This window comes from Hyperolius riggenbachi, chromosome 5 (genome assembly GCF_040937935.1).
Source record: "Hyperolius riggenbachi isolate aHypRig1 chromosome 5, aHypRig1.pri, whole genome shotgun sequence".
In the NCBI taxonomy this organism is placed as follows: domain Eukaryota; kingdom Metazoa; phylum Chordata; class Amphibia; order Anura; family Hyperoliidae; genus Hyperolius; species Hyperolius riggenbachi.
The window spans coordinates 115498712-115519212 of NC_090650.1; the positions used below are offsets into that span (position 1 = coordinate 115498712).

The following is a 20501-nucleotide window of genomic DNA, read 5'->3' on the forward strand; positions in this document are numbered from 1 at the left end:
AGCCAAACGTTTGGGACTTGTAGGTCCCTTCTTCAGGGAAACAGGTCTGTGAAAAGCATCAAAGGCAGTCACACGGCACTTAGTGCTGCAGCGTTTGACTACACACATCGCTTGTCAGTGAGTGCAGCGAAAAAGCATATTCCGTTTTCTTGTGTTTGTAAGACCACAAATGCATTATAACAGTAAGACCAAAGTTGTTCCAACACAGCGCTCTCACGTTTTTTCATTAGTGTGCATTCCTGTTGTAACCTGAGTACACAGGACCTCCATACAGTATTGTCTACTTTCTGTAAGGGTCTGCATGTTAGTGAGAGATTTCAACCCAAAAAACATGAGTGGGTTGTGAGTGAGTGCAGAAAGTAGAATATTTTTCCAACTTTTTTTAATTTTGTTATGAGTGGTAAATTATGGCTTCAGTTACTAACTTCCCAGTCTGATCAAAGAACAATTATCAATACATCGCCAGAGATAGCCAAGGAGATGCAAATTATTTTAACTTGTATGCAGACTGAATGCACATTGTATGCAGCAGGGGCGTAACTACAGTACATTTGACCAAGCCCCCCCTCGGCAGGGAGGACAGCAGGCAAGTAGCTAAGGGATCCCGATCATGTACACAATGCAGAGCAGCGGTGCTGTGCAATCAGCCAATCACCATGCGGCATGAGTCCCATGCCATGGGTCAAGGACAGAAACTGAGGAGGCTGTGACGATGGCCTATATCTCCTCCGGCAGCAGGTAATGTATAATGCTCTGCTGCTGCTCTACATTAACTATGTACAGGACCGCCCCACCCCCACCCAATAGCTCCCGCTCCTTGTCCCCACAACTCCCTGGGCCCTCCCCCATAACTTTTGTTACGCCCCTGATGTGCACCCTGAATTTCTGCCAGTCAAGCGTACTTCCTGATGCTTTTGGTCCCAATTCCAGTCTGCATACCGTATATGTTAAATTAAATGCCAAAGTTGTTTGCAACTCATTGATCATCTCTTTAGACCACCTGGCACCACTCAGTATTGATAAGATTTCTGCAGAAAATTGATAGATAATGGATTGAAAAGCTGCACTTCTACATCTATATTGCTTTAGGTTGTACAAGCCTGTTTTATTTATATAGTGTCAATATCTTCTGTAGCACTGTACACACTACAAAACAAATAGTGGAGAGCATAGATCCATGAGAAGTTCAAAACTCTGCACAATCAGGGCACTCAGCAATATACGCACAAATACATACATTGTTGATGTGTGGTTTAAGACATCACCAATACTGGTGCATATTATAAATGACAGCAAAATAAAAAACGCGAGGAGGTTCCTGCCCTTGCGAGCTTACGATCTATACCGTAGTGATTTGGAGACATTAGGGAAGAACGTGTCTGAAATCAGATGGAATTCAATGGAGCATTGACAGATTCGATCTAAGTGATTCGATCTTGCAAAAAAATCCATCATGCGCATGCCAAATCTGATGGCGATCTTCACCGAGCTATCTTTTAGGATTTTTTGGCATGAATATTGAAAATGTAAGAAAATTGTTGGAAATTAGTAAGTGTACACGGGGCCTTAGGCATTAGCTTAAATTGCTAAACACTATAGTGCAAACGTACTTCATATGGGGGGGGGGGGGGGGGTCTAGCCTGACACACTTGCTTCATTAGCTCTACATTTTTCTTTGCTTCAAATATGGGTGGTTGGTCATAGAAGTTAAAGATAAATGCCACATCACCCCAAATCAACATGTTGTGTCAAAAGATATGCTCTCCGCTGCAAAAAGAGTGGAAAACCCTTATGAAAACGCTGTTTTTATTGAATGTTTTCACCCAAATTAGGCAGAGAAATGGCTTAACGTCATGTGTTCTGTTGTCCAGAAATTTACTTAAATCCACTTAATTTACATCTACACAAAATCCTTCTTTGTAAACTTTTAAACTATTAAGATACTAATATAGTTTACTAGTATTGGCTACATTTTTTTAAATGAAGGATATTTAATTTATTTTGTTTTGCATAGGCACAGCTCTCATCCTATTAGGTATAATTTGTGTAGGAGTAGACTGGCTGTGTTATAGAATTACACTTGTGTAGCTTGTCCTCTGCTTGAGCCTAGGATTTCACTGCCAGCTAGACATCTTCCTTTGGCAATAATGCCTTGAGAAGACAATGTGACATGGCACATTGGATCTTTCAATCAAACCACGATCCCAAAAAGCCTCAGAAGTGTCTGTGAAAGTGCTTTTCTCTTATCGTTAGTACCTAGCATCTGACATTCATAGCAGAGGAATCAGAATCTTCATCTTGCACACAGTCAAAATGGGCCATAAGCTCTGATCCCAAATGGGAATAATATGTTGATGAATTGTCACACTCATCAGATGCCAATCGCTTTCATTTTCATTGATATTTGTTACTTCCCCATATCTTATTTGCCTCATTAAGGACCATATGTCAACCCGTCTCCTCGTTTCCCGTAGCAAACAGCATCCCTCGTGCAATTACATTATTTCTCTGACAATTAAAGAGTTCCATTCGTGCAAGGTATAGTCTGGATAATGCTTACTCTCTGCTGCACAAAGAGAGTTTACAAACAGGACGGAGACATGAGGCTATAGAAAGGTAATACGAGAAGGGCTGTTATCAACAGCCGAGTACACCTGCCAAGTGACAGCATTGCTGTTGGCAAGTATTCGGTTGCCATAATTAACGCTTGGAGATGACAGATCTATTGGCATTGAATATGAATGGGTTTTCAAAGCATCACAAAATTCATATGAGTTTTACTCCAATGTGTGATGGAAAAGCTGAGCTGGGTTTGTGAAACAATTCTATAATGCATTCTATAACGCTACGTTGGCTGGTTCGCCAATTTTATTTTAATAAAATGTGTATTTAAAAGGAAACTATTGGTTTTTAGTCAGTTAAATATTTTTGGTTGTGCTTGTAATGTGTAACAGATGTTTTATAATTTATTATATTTTCATTTGCTTGATGTTGAATATGGAGTATTACCTTGTTACTCAGTGTACAAAGCCTTACTGGTTTTCCAGTAACAACGAGTAAAAGAATAAGTGCGCCTGTAGGCAGATTTTTTTATCTTTGCAGTGAACAATGAACAGATTTTGCAGATTTACTTTGCCAAGTCACTCAATAATCTTCATTGTAATGTCATCATACAGCAGTCATAAATTAACTTTTTTATTTCAATATAAATTGTTTAAAGGGAAGGTTCAAGCAAAATAAAAAAATGAGTTTCACTTACCTGGGGCTTCTACCAGCCCCATGCAGCCATCCTATGCCCTCATAGTCACTCACTGCTGCTCCAGTCACCCGCTGGCAGCTTGCCGACCTCGGAGGTCGGCGGGACGCATTGCATACATTTTTACGCATGCCCGCTAGTGCAGGAACATCAACACATACATTTTTACGCGTTACCGGTTTCATGCGTACATTTTTACGCATTGAACCAGTAACGTGTAAAAATGTATGCGTTAATGTTCCTGCACTAGCGGGAATGCGTAAAAATGTACGCAATGCGTCCCTGACCTCCGAGGTCGGCAAGCTGCCAGTGGGGGACTGGAGTAGCAGTGAGTGACTACGAGGGCACAGGATGGCTGCATGGGGCTGGTAGAAGCCCCAGGTAAGTGAATCTCATTTTTTTTATTTTGCACTTGTTGGTTTTGGGGCATTATACAGTACAGATAAATAAAAACTTATATTACTGGATGTAACAGCTTTAGTATACATTCCTTTTCCTGTGCACTTACTTTTTATTTGAATATACTTGAAATGCACTTGGGAAAATTCATATTTAAATTAACACAGATGCGAGCTAGCCAAATAAAAATAAATACAGTAAACAATTCAAGCTTATGGGAGTGAATTACAAAGTAATTACAGCAAATACTGGTAGTTGCTATAAGAAGTTTAGAACAATTTTCCTTTGCAGGCCCTGATACTTTTTGACACTTCAGGAGCATCTGTCCAATGCAAACTTTCTTACGTACCAGAAAATGGGTGTGACTGGAGCAAAGCCAACATTGCATCAGTATTTTGTTTCATTTTCTAAAATCACAAATATTAGATCTGATCAGAGGTATGTTTTACATTTTTGTGATGTTGTCTTTAGCCACTACTGGAGCAATTCAGAAAGAAATCTGCAAGCTCATTGAAAATCTGTTCTGTGTAGTTTGCCTTCTTAAAACAGAAGGTATTTGCGATAATTCAGCTTTAAATGAGCGACTGTGGTCTCCCACAATGCATTACTACTGAAAATGCAAATTATCCCTGTCATGCACTAAGGAGCACCAACAGTCTGAAACAGGCTGTCTGCATGTTGGGTTGATGTGACTCTGTAAATTTTATAAGCTATAGGTTTGCTATACTTGAGCGGTTCTGGATGCAAGACAAGCCTGGCTTCAGAGGCATAAAGAGATAATTTGCATATTTGGTAGTGATGTATTGTGGTAGACCACAATTGCCCACTCAAAGCTTAATTATCGCAAATACCTTCTGTTTTGAGAAGGCAAACTACACTGAGCATTGCTTTTTAGTAGTTGGAAAGTTTTTTGGTCTCTTTTAGGCCCTTATACTTTCCTAGGAGTTTTTGGTCGCCCCGAGCTACTTTGTTATTCTGTTGAAGATTTGTTCACGATACATTCATCTTGTTTTCTACTGCCCTAAAGTGCTCAGTGTTAGTAAATGCCTTATACATTGTTGACAACCAAAATAGGGACCAGATTCAAGTCCCACATTCGCCCGCATTAAGGGTTAGCCATAATGCATGTAAATAACAATTTATGGGATTTATTATGTATGAACTATTGACCTTTTTTATCTATCCTCTGAACTCAGAAGGTGTTCTCTGCAGGAAAGAGTATTTTGGCTTTACTTCCTTATCAGTGAGATTACGCTACAGTCTGACAAGAGAGAAACTGTCATTTGCATGCCTGAATGTTAACTCTCTCAGGCAGAAAAAGAAAAAAGGAACATGTAACTTGCCTAATCTCCATGCTCCATCCAGTGACTGACTAAGCATTACCTGGTACTCATACTATGGTGTGTGATCTGGTTTTCTTGTAATCCTGTATTGTCATATTGCTGTATGTCACCCCTAAATATTGTCTGTAACCTAAATTAATGTTCAGCGCTGCGTAATATGTTGGCGCTTTATAAATACAATAAATAAATAAATAAATGTAACGATCGGTGTCAGCACACAGAGAGAATCTGATTATTGGTGATCTGCAGTATCACCAAGAATACAGATATATACCTGATTATGGATGATCTGCAGAATCACCAATAATAGAGGTATATTACTAACCTCTGGACACCTGTATATATAGTGAGTGTTTGGTGCAACAGTAATGACTTTGAGTAAACCACCTGATGAGCAGGTGGTCCTTGGCAGTATGGGCAATACTGCTCTTTTGAGAAGCACGAGAACCTTCCAGCAGCCTGAGACCTTCCAAGGGGTGGAGTCTCAGGCTGAAGGTAGGAAGGGCCAGTGAGTGAGTGACACCTGAAGGCAGATGTCACTGGCTGGTCTGGAGACTATCTCTTAAAGGAGAGAGATAGCTCTCGAGGTCGGGCAAGCCAGGTCGGCAACACACGGACAGACAAAGTACAAAGACAGAAGGCTGATTCGGTATCCAAGACAGGCAGGGTTGGCAACGGATAATCAGATGTGCGTGGTACCGAATCAGAGAGCGGAGGGATAGTCAGGAAAGCAATAGGTCATAACAGATATCAAACAATGCCTAGTCTTGGGTGTGAGGTCCGTGGTCTCTACACCCTGGAACTACTAGTCTGAAGTAAAACAGAATGATAACACAAGTTCCCTAATCTTGGGTGTGAGGTCCGTGGTCTCTACACCCTGGAACTAGTCTGAAGTATAACAGAATGATAACACAAGTTCCCTAATCTTGAGTGCTTTCATGTAGTGTTCGCAACGGCAGACCACCTGTGACTGGCCAGCAGTAACTATATATAGAGCAGCGCTCTCTCCTGCCACCCCTAAATGATGGACCAATAGTCACTTGCTCTGGGGTCAGCTGACCAGCCTGGTCAGCTGATCCCCCCTTGGCCGTCATAAAAGTTCTGCCTCTCAGCTCGCGCGCGCGTATTCCTGAATCTGTGTGAACTAACAGACCCAGCCACACCAGACGCATGCTGCTGCGTGCAACCCGCCGCACTGGACGCGGAACCAGCCGCCTTGCTATCAGTACACGCAGCGACTTTTCCGCGTTCTCTCACAGTACCAGACGCATGCACTTCTTTAATTCCTCTGCGTGCATACGACAGGCTGGCACCCAAGTTCTTTCCTCTATGCCATACCCCTTCCAGTGTACCAAATACTGCATGAAGTTCTGCACAAGCCGTGAGTCCAGAATCTTTTCAATTTCATACTCCGGTTGGTCATCAATCAACACGGGGGGGGGGGGGGGGGGGGGCGGAGCGGAATCCACGTGCACTGCCGGCTTGAGCAAGGACACATGAAATGATCTCACACCTCGCATGCTGGTAGGGAGATCAATGGCATAAGTGACATTATTGATTTTTCTGGTCACTGGAAAGGGACCCACAAATCTGGGACCTAATTTGGGTGACAGTTGCTTTAGAGCCAAATGTGTGGACACCCAGACTAAGTCTCCTGGAAGAAATTCCCATTCTATGGAACGTCTCCCGTCAGCCTGTTTCTTCTGGTTCTGAAAAGCCCTCCCCAGATTTCTTTTAACCATTCCCCAAATCTGTTTTAAAGACCTCTGCCAATTCTTCAGGGCTGGAAACGGAGTAGAAGCCACTGGCAATGGGGTGAACTTAGGTGATCTTCCCGTCACCACCTGAAATGGGGAAAATCCTGAAGAGGAACTTTTCAGGTTGTTGTGTGCAAATTCTGCAAACGGCAAAAATTTTACCCAGTCGGTTTGTGCATCTGCAACATAACATCTCAAAAACTGTTCCAGGGACTGATCGACTCTCTCGGTCTGGCCATTGGTCTGTGGGTGGTAGCCTGATGAAAAAGAAAGCTCCATGTCTAACTGATGGCAGAATGCTCTCCAAAACTTGGATACAAATTGGACTCCCCGATCTGACACTATGTTTTCCGGAATGCCATACAGCCGGAAAATGTGCTGGATGAAGAGATCAGCCAATTCCTGGGCCGAGGGGAGTCCTTTCAGGGGGACAAAATGGGCCATCTTACTGAATCGATCGACTACCACCCAAATGACCGTCATGCCCTCAGACCTGGGGAGTTCGCCCACAAAATCCATGGACAAATGGGTCCACGGCTCACTCGGAACTGGTAAAGGCTGCAATGTTCCAACAGGTGCCTGACGGGAGGGTTTGCTCCTAGCACACACTGCACATTCTCTTACATACTCCTTACAGTCTGTTGCCGATGACGGCCACCAAGCACATCTAGCAATGAGATCCTGAGTTCTGGTGGCCCCAGGATGCCCAGCATTCTTGTGGGAATGAAACAGCTGCAACAGTTGTAGGCGAAAAGGCAATGGCAAAAACATGACCCCCTCAGGCTTCCCCTCTGGAACATCTTGTTGGAATGGACTTAAAGTGACAGTCCAGTCTTTCCTGGTCTCAGTGGCTGCCAGGACCACTTTCTGAGGGACAATGGTCTCTGGGTCTGAGGGCTGTGCTGTCTCGGGCTCAAAACACCTGGATAAGGCATCAGCCTTGATGTTCTTACTACCAGGGGTATACGTGATTACAAATCTGAATCTTGAGAAAAATAACGACCACCGGGCCTGTCGGGGGCTAAGTCTCTTAGCACCCTCATTGTACTCCAAATTCTTGTGGTCAGTGTAAACAGTAATGGTATGTTCTGCCCCTTCTAGCCAATGTCGCCATTCCTCAAAGGCCAATTTGATGGCTAGAAGTTCCCTATTGCCTATATCGTAGTTTCTCTGCGGGTGAAAACCTACGGGAGAAATAGGCACAAGGATGCAGTTTTCCCTGCAAACCGGAATGCTGAGACAGCACAGCCCCTACCCCTACCTCTGAGGCATCTACCTCCACAATAAAGGGAAAGGTGACATCAACATGTCTCAGTATGGGTGCAGAACAGAACAATTTCTTCAGAGTGGAGAAAGCAGCATGGGCCTCTGGGGACCAGTTGTGAGTATATGCCCCTTTCTTGGTGAGACTGGTGAGAGGTGAAATCACCGTAGAGTACCCCTTTATGAACCTCCTGTAGTAGTTGGCAAACCCCGGGAATCTCTGGAGAGCTTTCAGTCCTACAGGTTGGGGCCACTCCAAGACAGCTGAAACCTTTCCAGGGTCCATAGAGAGGCCAGAGGTCGAGATTATGTACCCCAGAAAGGCGACAGAGGTCACTTCGAAAATGCACTTTTCCAACTTAGCATACAGCATATTTTGTCTTAACTTCCGCAACACAAATCCCACATGTTTCCTGTGTTCTGAGAGGTTGGATGAGAAAATTAGTATGTCGTCTAAGTACACTAAGACAAATTTGCCCAATACCTCTCTGAAGACCTCGTTAATCAGCTCTTTGAAGACGTCCGGGGCGTTACACAACCCGAAGGGCATCACTAGGTACTCGTAATGCCCGTTGGGTGTGTTAAAGGCCGTCTTCCATTCATCACCGTCCCTGATATGCACAAGGTTGTATGCACCCCTTAAATCCAGCTTCGAGAAAATCTTAGCATTGGTGACTTGGGTAAACAAATCGTCTATTAAGGGCAGAGGATAACGATTTTTTACTGTAATTTTATTTAAGCCCCGATAATCAATGCATGGACGGAGGCCTCCATCCTTCTTTTTCACAAAAAAAGAATCCTGCCCCTGCTGGTGACCGAGAGGGACGAATAAAGCCCTTAGCTAAATTTTCTCGGATGTATTCTTGCATAGCTAATTTCTCTGGCCCAGATAAATTATAGAGATGACCTCTAGGGGGCATACAACCAGACCTGAGATCAATGGGACAATCAAAAGGACTATGCGGAGGAAGTTTATCTGCTGACTTGGGACAAAACACGTCCACAAATTCTGAATACTGGTCTGGCAACCCCTCCATGTGAATCTTGGTTTTACCCAATGTTACCTTCGCTAGACAATGATGATAACAATGGGTAGACCAGCTCGTTAGCTGACCTGAAGCCCAATTGATCTGAGGAGAGTGAAGTTGTAACCAGGGCATACCAAGAATGATCGTGGAGGTTGTCATCCGCAAGACCAGAAACTGTAGATTCTCTCTATGTAACACCCCCACCGTAACCCTTAACTCTGGGGTCTGAGACAGAGGGTGTTTACTCTGCAGCGGGGAGTCATCCACTGCAGTGACCAGAATCTGTTGCTTCAACAGGGAAATAGGAATCCCCAATTTCTTAGCAAATTCGTAATCCATAAAATTGGCTGCTGAGCCAGAGTCAATGAAGGCCTCAGTTGTCTCTGTCTTATCCTTCCAAGCTATAGTACAAGGGAGGAGCAAACGTTTATCATCTAGAGGTAACGACTGCGTGCCTAGGGTATTACCTCCGACTACACCTAGGCGGCAGCGTTTCCCGACTGCTTGGGACAATTCTGTACTCTATGACCCTCCTCTGCACAGTATAGACAGAGCTGCTCAGTTTTTCTGCGCCTCTGCTCCACCCGAGACAATTTTGACCGACCAATCTGCATTGGTTCTGGTGAAGATGAAACGGGTGAGGATGAAACAGATGGAGGCGCGGCGTAGGAAACATATCTAACATTGTTCCTACTCCGAGTCTGTCTTTGGTAACGTAGGCGACGATCAACCCTGACTGCTAACGAAATGGCCTCATCAATAGACTTTGGCTCAGGATGACCCAACATTAGCTCTGAGACCGCGTCTGACAGCCCTGACAAAAAACAGTCTAGAACTCCGAATGAGCCCCATCTAGCCGAAACTGCCCATTTTCTGAACTCGGCTGCGTAATTTTCAACCGGATCCTTGCCCTGCCGCAACGTCTTGAGCAGGGTTGCTCGTAAACTACGCCAGCGTGAATATACGCATTGTAGTACGCAACTACGCATCGTAGTTCATAGGCGAAGTTTAAGAACTACACATACGCATTTCCGCGTAGTCGTAGTCCCGCTATGCGAAGCTTCTCCCGCTACGCGTAGTTGACGTATGTATTGCGAAGTCAACTACGCGTGCGGTAACTGCATTTATATGGGTCATTGCGCATGCGCAGCAATTTTATTGCCCTTTGTACGCATACAATTCCGCATTGGATGGTGGAATGTATGCTTATATTAGTTTGTGTATGCGCATAGTTAGGAGATTATTGCGGAAATCTTTCCGCAAAAGGGCATAAGCGGTCGCATCAACTACGCTACGCAATAACTGAAGCTTGCGTATTTCAATGTGTAGTCTACGGTAAGCTAACGTAGCGAAGTGGCAAATTGCGGAGCCGTAGATTGCAAAGCGTATTTGCGTAAAAATTCGCATAGTTCCAGCGTAGCGAAGTTGGCTGACTACGACCATCCCTGGTCTTGAGCTTCCGCTCAGTGGTAGAGGCAATGTCCGGATCATCATAAATTATAGCCATAGCTTTAAAAAATTCCTCAACCGAGGCTAAAGCTTCATTCCCTGGCTGAAAATTATATGCCCAAGTCTGGGAATCCCCTGACAACAGAGTCTTAATGAACGTAATCCTCTGTGCCACGGTTCCCGAAGAATTAGGTCTCAACTCAAAGTACGATAACACTCGATTTCTAAAGTTCTGAAAGTCAGATCTGTGGCCAGAAAACTTTTCGGGCACAGGCATACGTAAGTCTGTCCCTGGAGGAGATCGCACTGTATCCACAGCCGTCTGTAGGACGCGTGCAGACCCAGACAAGGCGTTGATCTGGGTCTGATGACTGTCCAGCACTTGGATGAAATTCTCCACCGAGGTGGTGAGTGCATTCAGACGGCTGTTACGTGCGCCCATTTGGTTTTGGTCTGCCGTTCTGTAACGATCGGTGTCAGCACACAGAGAGAATCTGATTATTGGTGATCTGCAGTATCACCAAGAATACAAATATATACTTGATTATGGATGATCTGCAGAATCACCAATAATACAGATATATTACTAACCTCTGGACACCTGTATATATAGTGAGTGTTTGGTGCAACAGTAATGACTTTGAGTAAACCACCTGATGAGCAGGTGGTCCTTGGCAGTATGGGCAATACTGCTCTTTTGACAAGCACGAGAACCTTCCAGCTGCCTGAGACCTTCCAAGGGGTGGAGTCTCAGGCTGAAGGTAGGAAGGGCCAGTGAGTGAGTGACACCTGAAGGCGGATGTCACTAGTTGGTCTGGAGACTATCTCTTAAAGGAGAGAGATAGCTCTCGAGGTCGGGCAAGCCAGGTCGGCAACACACGGACAGACAAAGTACAAAGACAGAAGGCTGATTCGGTATCCAAGACAGGCAGGGTTGGCAACGGATAATCAGATGTGTGTGGTACCAAATCAGAGAGCGGAGGGATAGTCAGGAAAGCAATAGGTCATAACAGATATCAAACAATGCCTAGTCTTGGGTGTGAGGTCCGTGGTCTCTACACCCTGGAACTACTAGTCTGAAGTATAACAGAATGATAACACAAGTTCCCTAATCTTGGGTGTGAGGTCCGTGGTCTCTACACCCTGGAACTAGTCTGAAGTATAACAGAATGATAACACAAGTTCCCTAATCTTGGGTGTGAGGTCCGTGGTCTCTACACCCTGGAACTAGTCTGAAGTATAACAGAATGATAACACAAGTTCCCTAATCTTGGGTGTGAGGTCCGTGGTCTCTACACCTTGGAACTAGTCTGTAGTATAACACAATAATAACACAGTAGCAATCTGGCTCAGTGTGAATTCCCAGGTCCTCCTGGTTCAAACACACTGTTGGATCTGACTAAGATCTGAGTGCTTCCACGTAGTGTTCGCAACGGCAGACCACCTGTGACTGGCCAGCAGTAACTATATATAGAGCAGCGCTCTCTGGCGCCACCCCTAAGTGATGGACCAATAGTCACTTGCTCTGAGGTCAGCTGACCAGCCTGGTCAGCTGATCCCCCCCTTGGCTGTCATAAAAGTTCTGCCTCTCAGCGCGTGCGCACGCGTATTCCTGAGTCTGTGTGAACTAACAGACCCAGCCACACCAGACGCATGCTGCTGCGTGCAACCCGCCGCGCTGGACGCGGAACCAGCCGCCTTGCTATCAGTACACACAGCGACTTTTCCGCGTTCTCTCACAGTACCAGACGCATGCACTGCGTGCAAACCGCCTCACTAGACGCGGAATCAGCCACCTTGCTGTCAGCACATGCGGCGGCTTTTCCGCGTTCTCTCACAGAACACAGCTTAGTTATTTATATTTTTGGCACTGTACATACACATGTTTATCACATCATATTTCATGTCACCTTGGGTACCCTTTAAAATTTGCAAGAAATATGAAAACATTAAAAATCAGAAAAGATGTAAAATATGGTACTTATGAAACAGATCCTTCTTGAATGTCTTGAATGTGGGCAGCACGGTGGTGTAGTGGTTAGCGCTCTTGCCTTGCAGCACTGGGTCCCCGGTTCGAATCCCAGCAATTCAACATCTGCAAGGAGTTTGTATGCTCTCCCCATGTCTGTATGGGTTTCCTCCAGGCACTGCGGTTTCCTCCCACATTCCAAAAACATACAGATAAGTTAAATGGCTTCCCCCTCCCTAGACTATGATACATGAACTACACGATACATACATAGATATACGACTATGGTAGGGATTAGATTGTGAGCCCCTCTGAGGGACAGTTAATGACGAGACAATTGAACTCTGTTCAGGGTTGCGTAATATGTCAGCGCTATGCAAATACTTAAATAAATAACAATAGGGAATTACACACCTAGGTTAAAAAACAAGAAATTATGGGGGGAGCAGCTTATACATTATACTTCATAGAGAATTTATGCGTGCATCAAACAAAGTAACACCTGAAAAATCTGGCTTTGCAAATTTGGCCTAATTGGCTACTCACGAGACATACGGTAGCTCATGCAAATATGCATTTGCTTTCTCATGCCAAAGTTTGCAGGGTTATAACCAATACCGCAAAGCGGTTTCCCTGCGGGAATTAGTTCATGCTACATAAGCACTATCCAGGTGCGCCACGGGGAGGCTTTCCAATGCCCCTACACAACCGGGGTGCCGCGGGGCCCCAAGCAGCTTATACATTGTTGCCAAGCACATGAAATGGCAGTGTACAGTATGTTTATTTACTTAATTCACATAGTATTAGTATAGTTGTGTATACAGGCATAACGCATTAATTAAGGCGAGATACTGAATAAGACGTCTTCTGTTGTCAGACTGGCGTTCAGCACCTGACAAGCACTATCCTCACTAATCAGCAAAAGATGACAGGGCAATTAATGAAATGGAAGGCAAACTCCAGTTTATCAAAATTATCCCCTCATTAGACACCTGAAGATATGGCACATCAACACTGGCTTCATAAATGTGTTAATGAGCCTGTGAGAGCGAGTAATGAAAAACAAGATAAAACATTAAACACGCTAAAGGGTTGCTGATAACTGATGCTCGCCTCTCCACTTAAAGCACTGCGCAATATGGGGTCATTGGTGGATGGCTGATCACTTGCTGCAAAGATTTCAATTCATTTTCATAAAGCTAAAGTTTCAAAATTACATAATATATATATATAACCTACTATTACAGGGCCATACAATTTTAATGAATTTAATCATAATGTATCATTGCATAGGCATCTTGTATCTCTGTCCCTGCAAAATAATTATTAGAACTCCAACAAGTTAAAGTGGACCTGAACTCTTGCACAGGTCAGAAGGAAAGCATAGAGAAATGCACCCTGTATATAGGTAGAGAGTTTAGCCTGTCTTATTCTCCGTCATCTGTGACTAAGCACAAGTTGTAATTTGATCCCTCAGCTGTGTCAGCTGACTGCCATGGCAGAGATCTAATATGTAAACACAGGATGTTAACAATATGTCTGCTTCCATGAAAGCAGGACGTAGACAGACTGCAGATTTATTGCAAGAATTGTATCAGATGTAACAAAGAAATGTTTTTCTTTAAAGGTTATTATGCTGTTGCTTATATTTTAGAGCAGAGAAGAAGGTCTGAGTTCAAGTCTGCTTTAAAGTTAATTCTATCACCTATTGGTATTGTAGAAGTTTTGAATCAGGATGGTAGGAATGGGAAAGGTTAGCTCCACTGTCAGATTATTATTTCTGTTTCGATTGGAGAGTTTCCTGTACTCTATTTGGCTGTGATACCACAGGCTACAAAAGACTGTCCCCAGTGGGATCACAGACAGATATAAAATAAAAACATTTCTCCAGTACCAATAAAGTACAATTCTACTTTTGTTGAAAAAAATCAATCCCATTTTAACTTTTTTTTACAAACATTATTTCAGCTTTCTTACATTGTTTGATCTGCATAGTCACCTGGTCACCTAAAAACAAACTGCCTCAAGGTATACATATTGAATACTAGTCATGATCACAATGTGCTAATTTACGATTTTGTGAAATTTCACATAATTAACATTACGATCATAAAGGATAAATTGTAATCACAAAAATGTTGCACAATTTGTTTTTATTATGATCAGTTTCAGAAATTACAATCATTTCATGCCCAAATTTTCGTTATTACAATAATTTTTCGTAATTTCAAGGTTTTTTTAGGACGTAAAACACAAAATTTGTTACCTGTAATTTTGTGTGATTGTTTGTAATTCCGCTAAGTTACAGAAGTACAAATGAAACACGAAATTGAAAGCAAAATTATGGCATGAAATTACCAATTTTATGATAACTACGAATTTACGATTTTTTGTCATATTGGCAAATTTTGTGCCGTAATTACAAAAAATACGAAATTTCTCTTCATCATTATTGTATGCTACATATTATTATACTACTATACTACTACTTGATTAGCCGCACCCAGGCTATGCATATACATAGGTTAGGATTTAGTTAGTGTTAGGCCCCTCCCATGGAGGATTGACTTCTTCGCAGTGGGAGGGACAAGTACTTAATAGGTTGCATGCAAGCTGTTACAGGAAACCAACATCCTCCAGTGGTAGACAGGTCATGCATATGCTCGGTGTGTATTATATCCCACAAGTGGGGCTTGCACTCTTTTGCAGGTAGGCACTTGCCTGTTTTTAAGTAGCGCTGTTCATTTCCTTGCTATGTACTATATTATTATACTACCCCACATCTTTTTTCCTCCCATTTTCTTTAGATTGCAAATTCGCATGAACAGGGCTCTCTCCCCTTTTGTGTCTTTGAATTTGCTATACATTTTGTTCAGGATGTTACATTTGTCACTGTAGTTATGATGTCTACTAATTCTGTACTATGTACCAGTGTCTATTTTTCGTGTACACCATTGTCTGTATTATTGTGTACCCTACTAGTGACCTAAGGCCGTTTAAAAATGGGCTCTAGGTCTGTCACCGCCGCCACAGTGCCCACCCACCCGCCGCATGTGCAAGCACCTGTCACATGCGCACACACCCGGACCGCCGCACGCGCAGACACGCCAGCCCCCTAGCCCCGTCGTCTTCCTCCTCCTTCCCTGCGTCATCCTCCCAGCTCTGCGCTGTGCAACCCTGTTGCCCTAGCAACCTTAGGGAGAGCGCAGAGCGAGCCGACTGAACTGCGCGCACATGCGCAGTTACGTTTTCACACAGACACAGGGACAAATGATGATGATGAAATAATAATAATAATAATGATGCAGGGACAGTTAGTAAGTATTGTATAGGATGTTTGTTGCTTTCTCTGTACAACGCCAAGGAATATGTTGGTGCTTTAGAAATCAATAGCAATAATAATAATTTTATTGTTAAATTCCAACTTTGTTGATATTCAGTTCAAATCTATATATTGTAAATATACACATTATTTCATTATTCTTATCTTACTTTAAGAGCAGTGATAACAATTATATCCCCACAGACTCTGACAGCACAGTGCCTAGTGGGGGTGTTATGCTGGGTACACACTATGAGATTTTCTGGCCAATTTACTGTCAGATCGATTATTTCCAACATGTTCGATTGCTTTCCGATCAATTTCCAAGCGTTTTTCGATCTATTTCCGAGCACTTTAATAGGAAGTCGATCGAAAAAAATGCTCGGAAATAGACCGGAAAGCAAATCGAACATGTTGGAAATAATCGATCTGACAGTAAATCGGCCAGAAAATCTCATAGTGTGTACCCAGCATTAGTTTGCCGATTGGTCGATAACTTCAGAACTGCAGTACATCTTATTCTGTACAGTTAAATATTCATGCAGAATTATGAAAGTTACTGAAATGTTACAGGGCGCTCGGTACTTTTAGAGAATGTTCTACAGTGTACTGATTTTATGGTAGGTTAAAACTGTTGTTTAAGCTTGCAGGCCCTTGACCAATATATAACCGGCTGCAACACTGAAATTGGGCCATATGCAATTCTCTTTTTCTCCTGAGTTTTCTCCAAGGATATAATTTTTCGTCTTCAATTTTAAATAACTTTTTGGCACTTTTCCAACTAAAAAAAGTATCAAAAAGTAGGTGAATAAGTACTATCGAAATTATTTTGAGCATTTTCTTGCTTTCTGTTGGCTTAAAAGGCATTTTATTGACAAGTTTAACAATATCACCTAGGAGAAAACTATGGAGAAAAAGTGAGTTGCATATGGCCCATAGAAAAATCATTTTGGGAAAAACATTACATAATGTAATGTCTTGTATGTGTTTATGAATGTTTATAGAATATATATATATATATATATATATATATATATATATATATATATATATATACATACATACATATATATAAAGTATCATCAACTTAAATTGCTGAAAGAGATTTTAGCCCTGCCGTCTTTGTGATTGTGATGGCAGTGTAGAGATTGTGGGCCATGTGTAATTCACTTTTTCTCCTGAGTTTTCTCCTAAGAGATGATTTTTCATCTTCGATTTAAAATAACTTTTTAGCACTTTACAATGGAAAAAGTACCAAAAAGTAGGTGAAAAAAGTACTGTTAAAATTATTTTGAGTATTTGTTTGCTTGTTGGTGGTTTAAAACATTTTTTATTTACAAGTTGTGAAAATATCACCTAGGAGAAAACTCAGGTGAAAAAGTGAATTGCATATGGCCCATTGTCTCAATTACGTGATGTTAGTTCTTACATTGTTTTGTGGGCACCTGGGTGGTACCACAAAGTTCTGATCAAGTACCATTTTCCATTGGTGTCACAAATCAGAAGGATCCTAGCCAATAAAAGAAAATTCAAAGCAGGCAAGAGGTAGGGCTCTCAAAAAATGACCCTCATTGTCAAAAATAACAATTTATCTCCATACACAGCTAATGTTTTATCAATGAGTTAGTTATTATTTATTTACTGTATATAAAAGCATCTACATTTGCACTGAGTTGAGCTTTAACATTTGCCTGATAGCTTTTTACTTTTATCACTGCAGTTTCTGTGTTGTATATTGTGATGCAAAATGAGCCAGGTTCTGGTTGTTCTGTGCATACACTAATAATACTCATGCATTAAAATAAGGCGAGAAAAGCTAAGATTTTACTGTTTTGCCAAAGCTTAATGAGTGCTAATGAAGGGTAACATATGGTTCAGCATGTTTGTCTCCTAATTAGTAACATCAAATGTGTCTCTATTTTTAATAGGAAGTTTTCTTTAACATGGCCTTAAGCACTCTAATTGCTTACTACTGTATAATTTTTGGGCTAGAACCTGTTTAATGTTTCTCTTTATTATATATTGCTTCCAGTACACATGGCCACACACTGTGCACTTACGTTTTAAGTGTTGATATGTATGAAACGGTTTCAAGTGACAGATGCTTTACTTTTAAGGCTCATCAATCGTTATTATACTGGATGATGAGTTTTCTTAGGTCTTTTAATGTAATGATTCATTATTATAACTGTATATCCTCGAATATAAGTCGGCCTTATGTATAAGTTGACTCCAATATTTAACCCTTTTAAGCTGGAATTTTTTATTGACTCCATGCATAAGTCTACCTAGCCAAATTAATGGCTGAACATGGGGACCAGGAGGAATTAACAGCTGCACTTGGGGACCAGGAGGGGTTAATGACTGCACTGCATATAGTATTGCAGCCATTAACCCCTCCTGCCCCTTATGTGCAGCCAATAACTCCACCTGGCTCCCAAGTGCAGCAATCATTCACTCCCCTTCCTACAGCCCAATATCTTCTCCCTGCCCCTTTACTTGTTTATTGCTGTGGCCAGGAATTTCAGACCTGTGTTTTCCTGGCATTTCCTTTATCAAGAAAGTGCCACTTACCACTGAGTACATTGCTGCAAATGGGAATGTCACTAATAGTACACACATTACTCAGTGTGCTCAGTTGTGCTTGTGACTTGTGTATAAGTCGACCCCTATATTTTTACTGTGTGAGTCAGACCTAAATTTCTAAACTTATAGTCAAGTATAAACAGTATTATGTACAGTAGAATAGTAAACCTGAGCTTTGCCATTACTCATACATTTGCACAAACCCTCTAGTTAAAGCCAGGTATAAACTTCTAGGGGCAGTTGGATGAATACATGTAAAATAGACATCGGAGGAATTTGGGCGCCGTAAATATTCGCATTTAGAATACTGGTAAATTACTGATATTCTATGAAGAATCAGTGAGTAAATCCAATTGTAAAGTATCATTAACCTTTACTGGTATTTTACTATGGTCTTACTTAACCATACTCTAACATAAGCCTTTCCCTCTTGATGCCTGACCCTAACCGATTCCCCTGCCAATGCCTAACTTGAAGATTCGCCCACCAATGCCCAACCCTAAGAATCCCCCGCCAATGCCTAACACTCAGGGTACCCCCCCCCCCCAGCAATCCCCTGGCGATGCCTAACACCATGGACCCCCCCTCCACCTATGCCTAACCCTAAAGACCCCCACTGTCTACACCATGCGGATAGAAGAGATGCTGCCCCAAACATTTCTCTTCCTTAAGCACTGACATTGACTGCTCTAGCCATTAATTTATAGATAAAGCCAGGTGGGGCTTCTGGGTACATTAGTGCGGCAGCATAATCAGATAAGCCCTGGTCAACCATTAAAAACAAAATTGCCAGACTCTTCATTGCTGATAACCTTCAGTTGATTGCACACGCCCATTCCACTTCTGAGGAGTCATGTGGTATCTGCAGTGATGTTATCCATGTCATGGAAAGGCAAGTGTGGTCAAATGGAAAGGCTGTCAGTTGCTAAGGTGGCTCAGTCTAACATGATGATGTTCCAGTGGGAGGAAGTTGGGAAAGAATGAGACAGAAGAGGAGTTTACTCTTTGACTAATTTCCATAAAATGCAATTACAAAAAATGTACCTCTACCTGAATTTTAAAGTGAAACTGCTAGGGAAAGAAATTATTTTATTTTTTGCAGAAAAACTAAACATTTTTAGGTTTCTTATGACCCCCTATTTAACCTATATGAGAGAATCCCTTCCCTTTTCAACATAACAAGAAGTCTATCCAACATGCAACAGTATAGATTGATTAAAATTACTCCCCCCCCCCCCCAATGATTGTTTCCTAACCTTGGAACCAGTAAAGGGAAGCTGAATTAAGAGGGATATGGAGGGGCTGACATGTTTATAGTCTTTTAAATAAGGCAGTACTTTAAGCCATTAAGTCATAGACCCCAAACAAACATGCAGATCAGATGTATGTGGCAAACCTGACAAGATAAGCTACATGATCATTCTACATGATTGTTTCAGGTATGTGATTTAGACCCTACTGACCAGAAATATCAGCAAGGCAGACAGGCAACTTATATTGTTTAAAATGAAATAAATATGACAGCTTCTATAGGTCTCACACCTTGTGTTCCTTTTAAAGGAATACTTAAGTCTAGAAAAAAAAATGACATTTACTCACCTGGGGCATCCCTCAGCCCCCCGAAGCTGGATGGTGCCCTCGCAGCCCCGCTCCGATCGTCCTGTCCCCGCAGGCGGCTGCTTCCGGTTCGGCGACAGCCGCCGACAGGCTGGGAACGCGGCTGATTTTCCGCGTTCCCAGCCGCTGCTATCACTCTCTATGCTGCTATAGCGTATATATATACGCGACAGCCGCCGACAGGCTGGGAACGCGGCTGATTTTCCGCGTTCCCAGCCGCTGCTATCACTCTCTATGCTGCTATAGCGTAAAGGTTATCATGCTGTGGCTGATCTTTTGGAACACAGTGGAAATTCTGAGATTAGTTCCATGTCAATGTTTAGATATGAATGTTCATGAAGGTCTTTAAGCTTTTGATTGAACTTTAAGCCTTAGTTTATGGTTAAACAGCTCAGAGCATTTGCTAGTTTATAGCAATCATTATGTAGTAGGTGACCAATAACAAGTCCTGATGTTCTTTTCCATTTTTAGCCTCTGTGGGTTATCCAGATTCTTTTTTATAATGCAGATAT

General features: G+C 42.4%; 1 protein-coding gene across 6 annotated transcripts in view; it reads left to right on the forward strand.

Moving 5' to 3' along the window:
- Positions 1-20501, forward strand: part of RARB (retinoic acid receptor beta) — a 932180-nt gene that overhangs the window by 109160 nt on the left and 802519 nt on the right. The window lies entirely within an intron of this gene.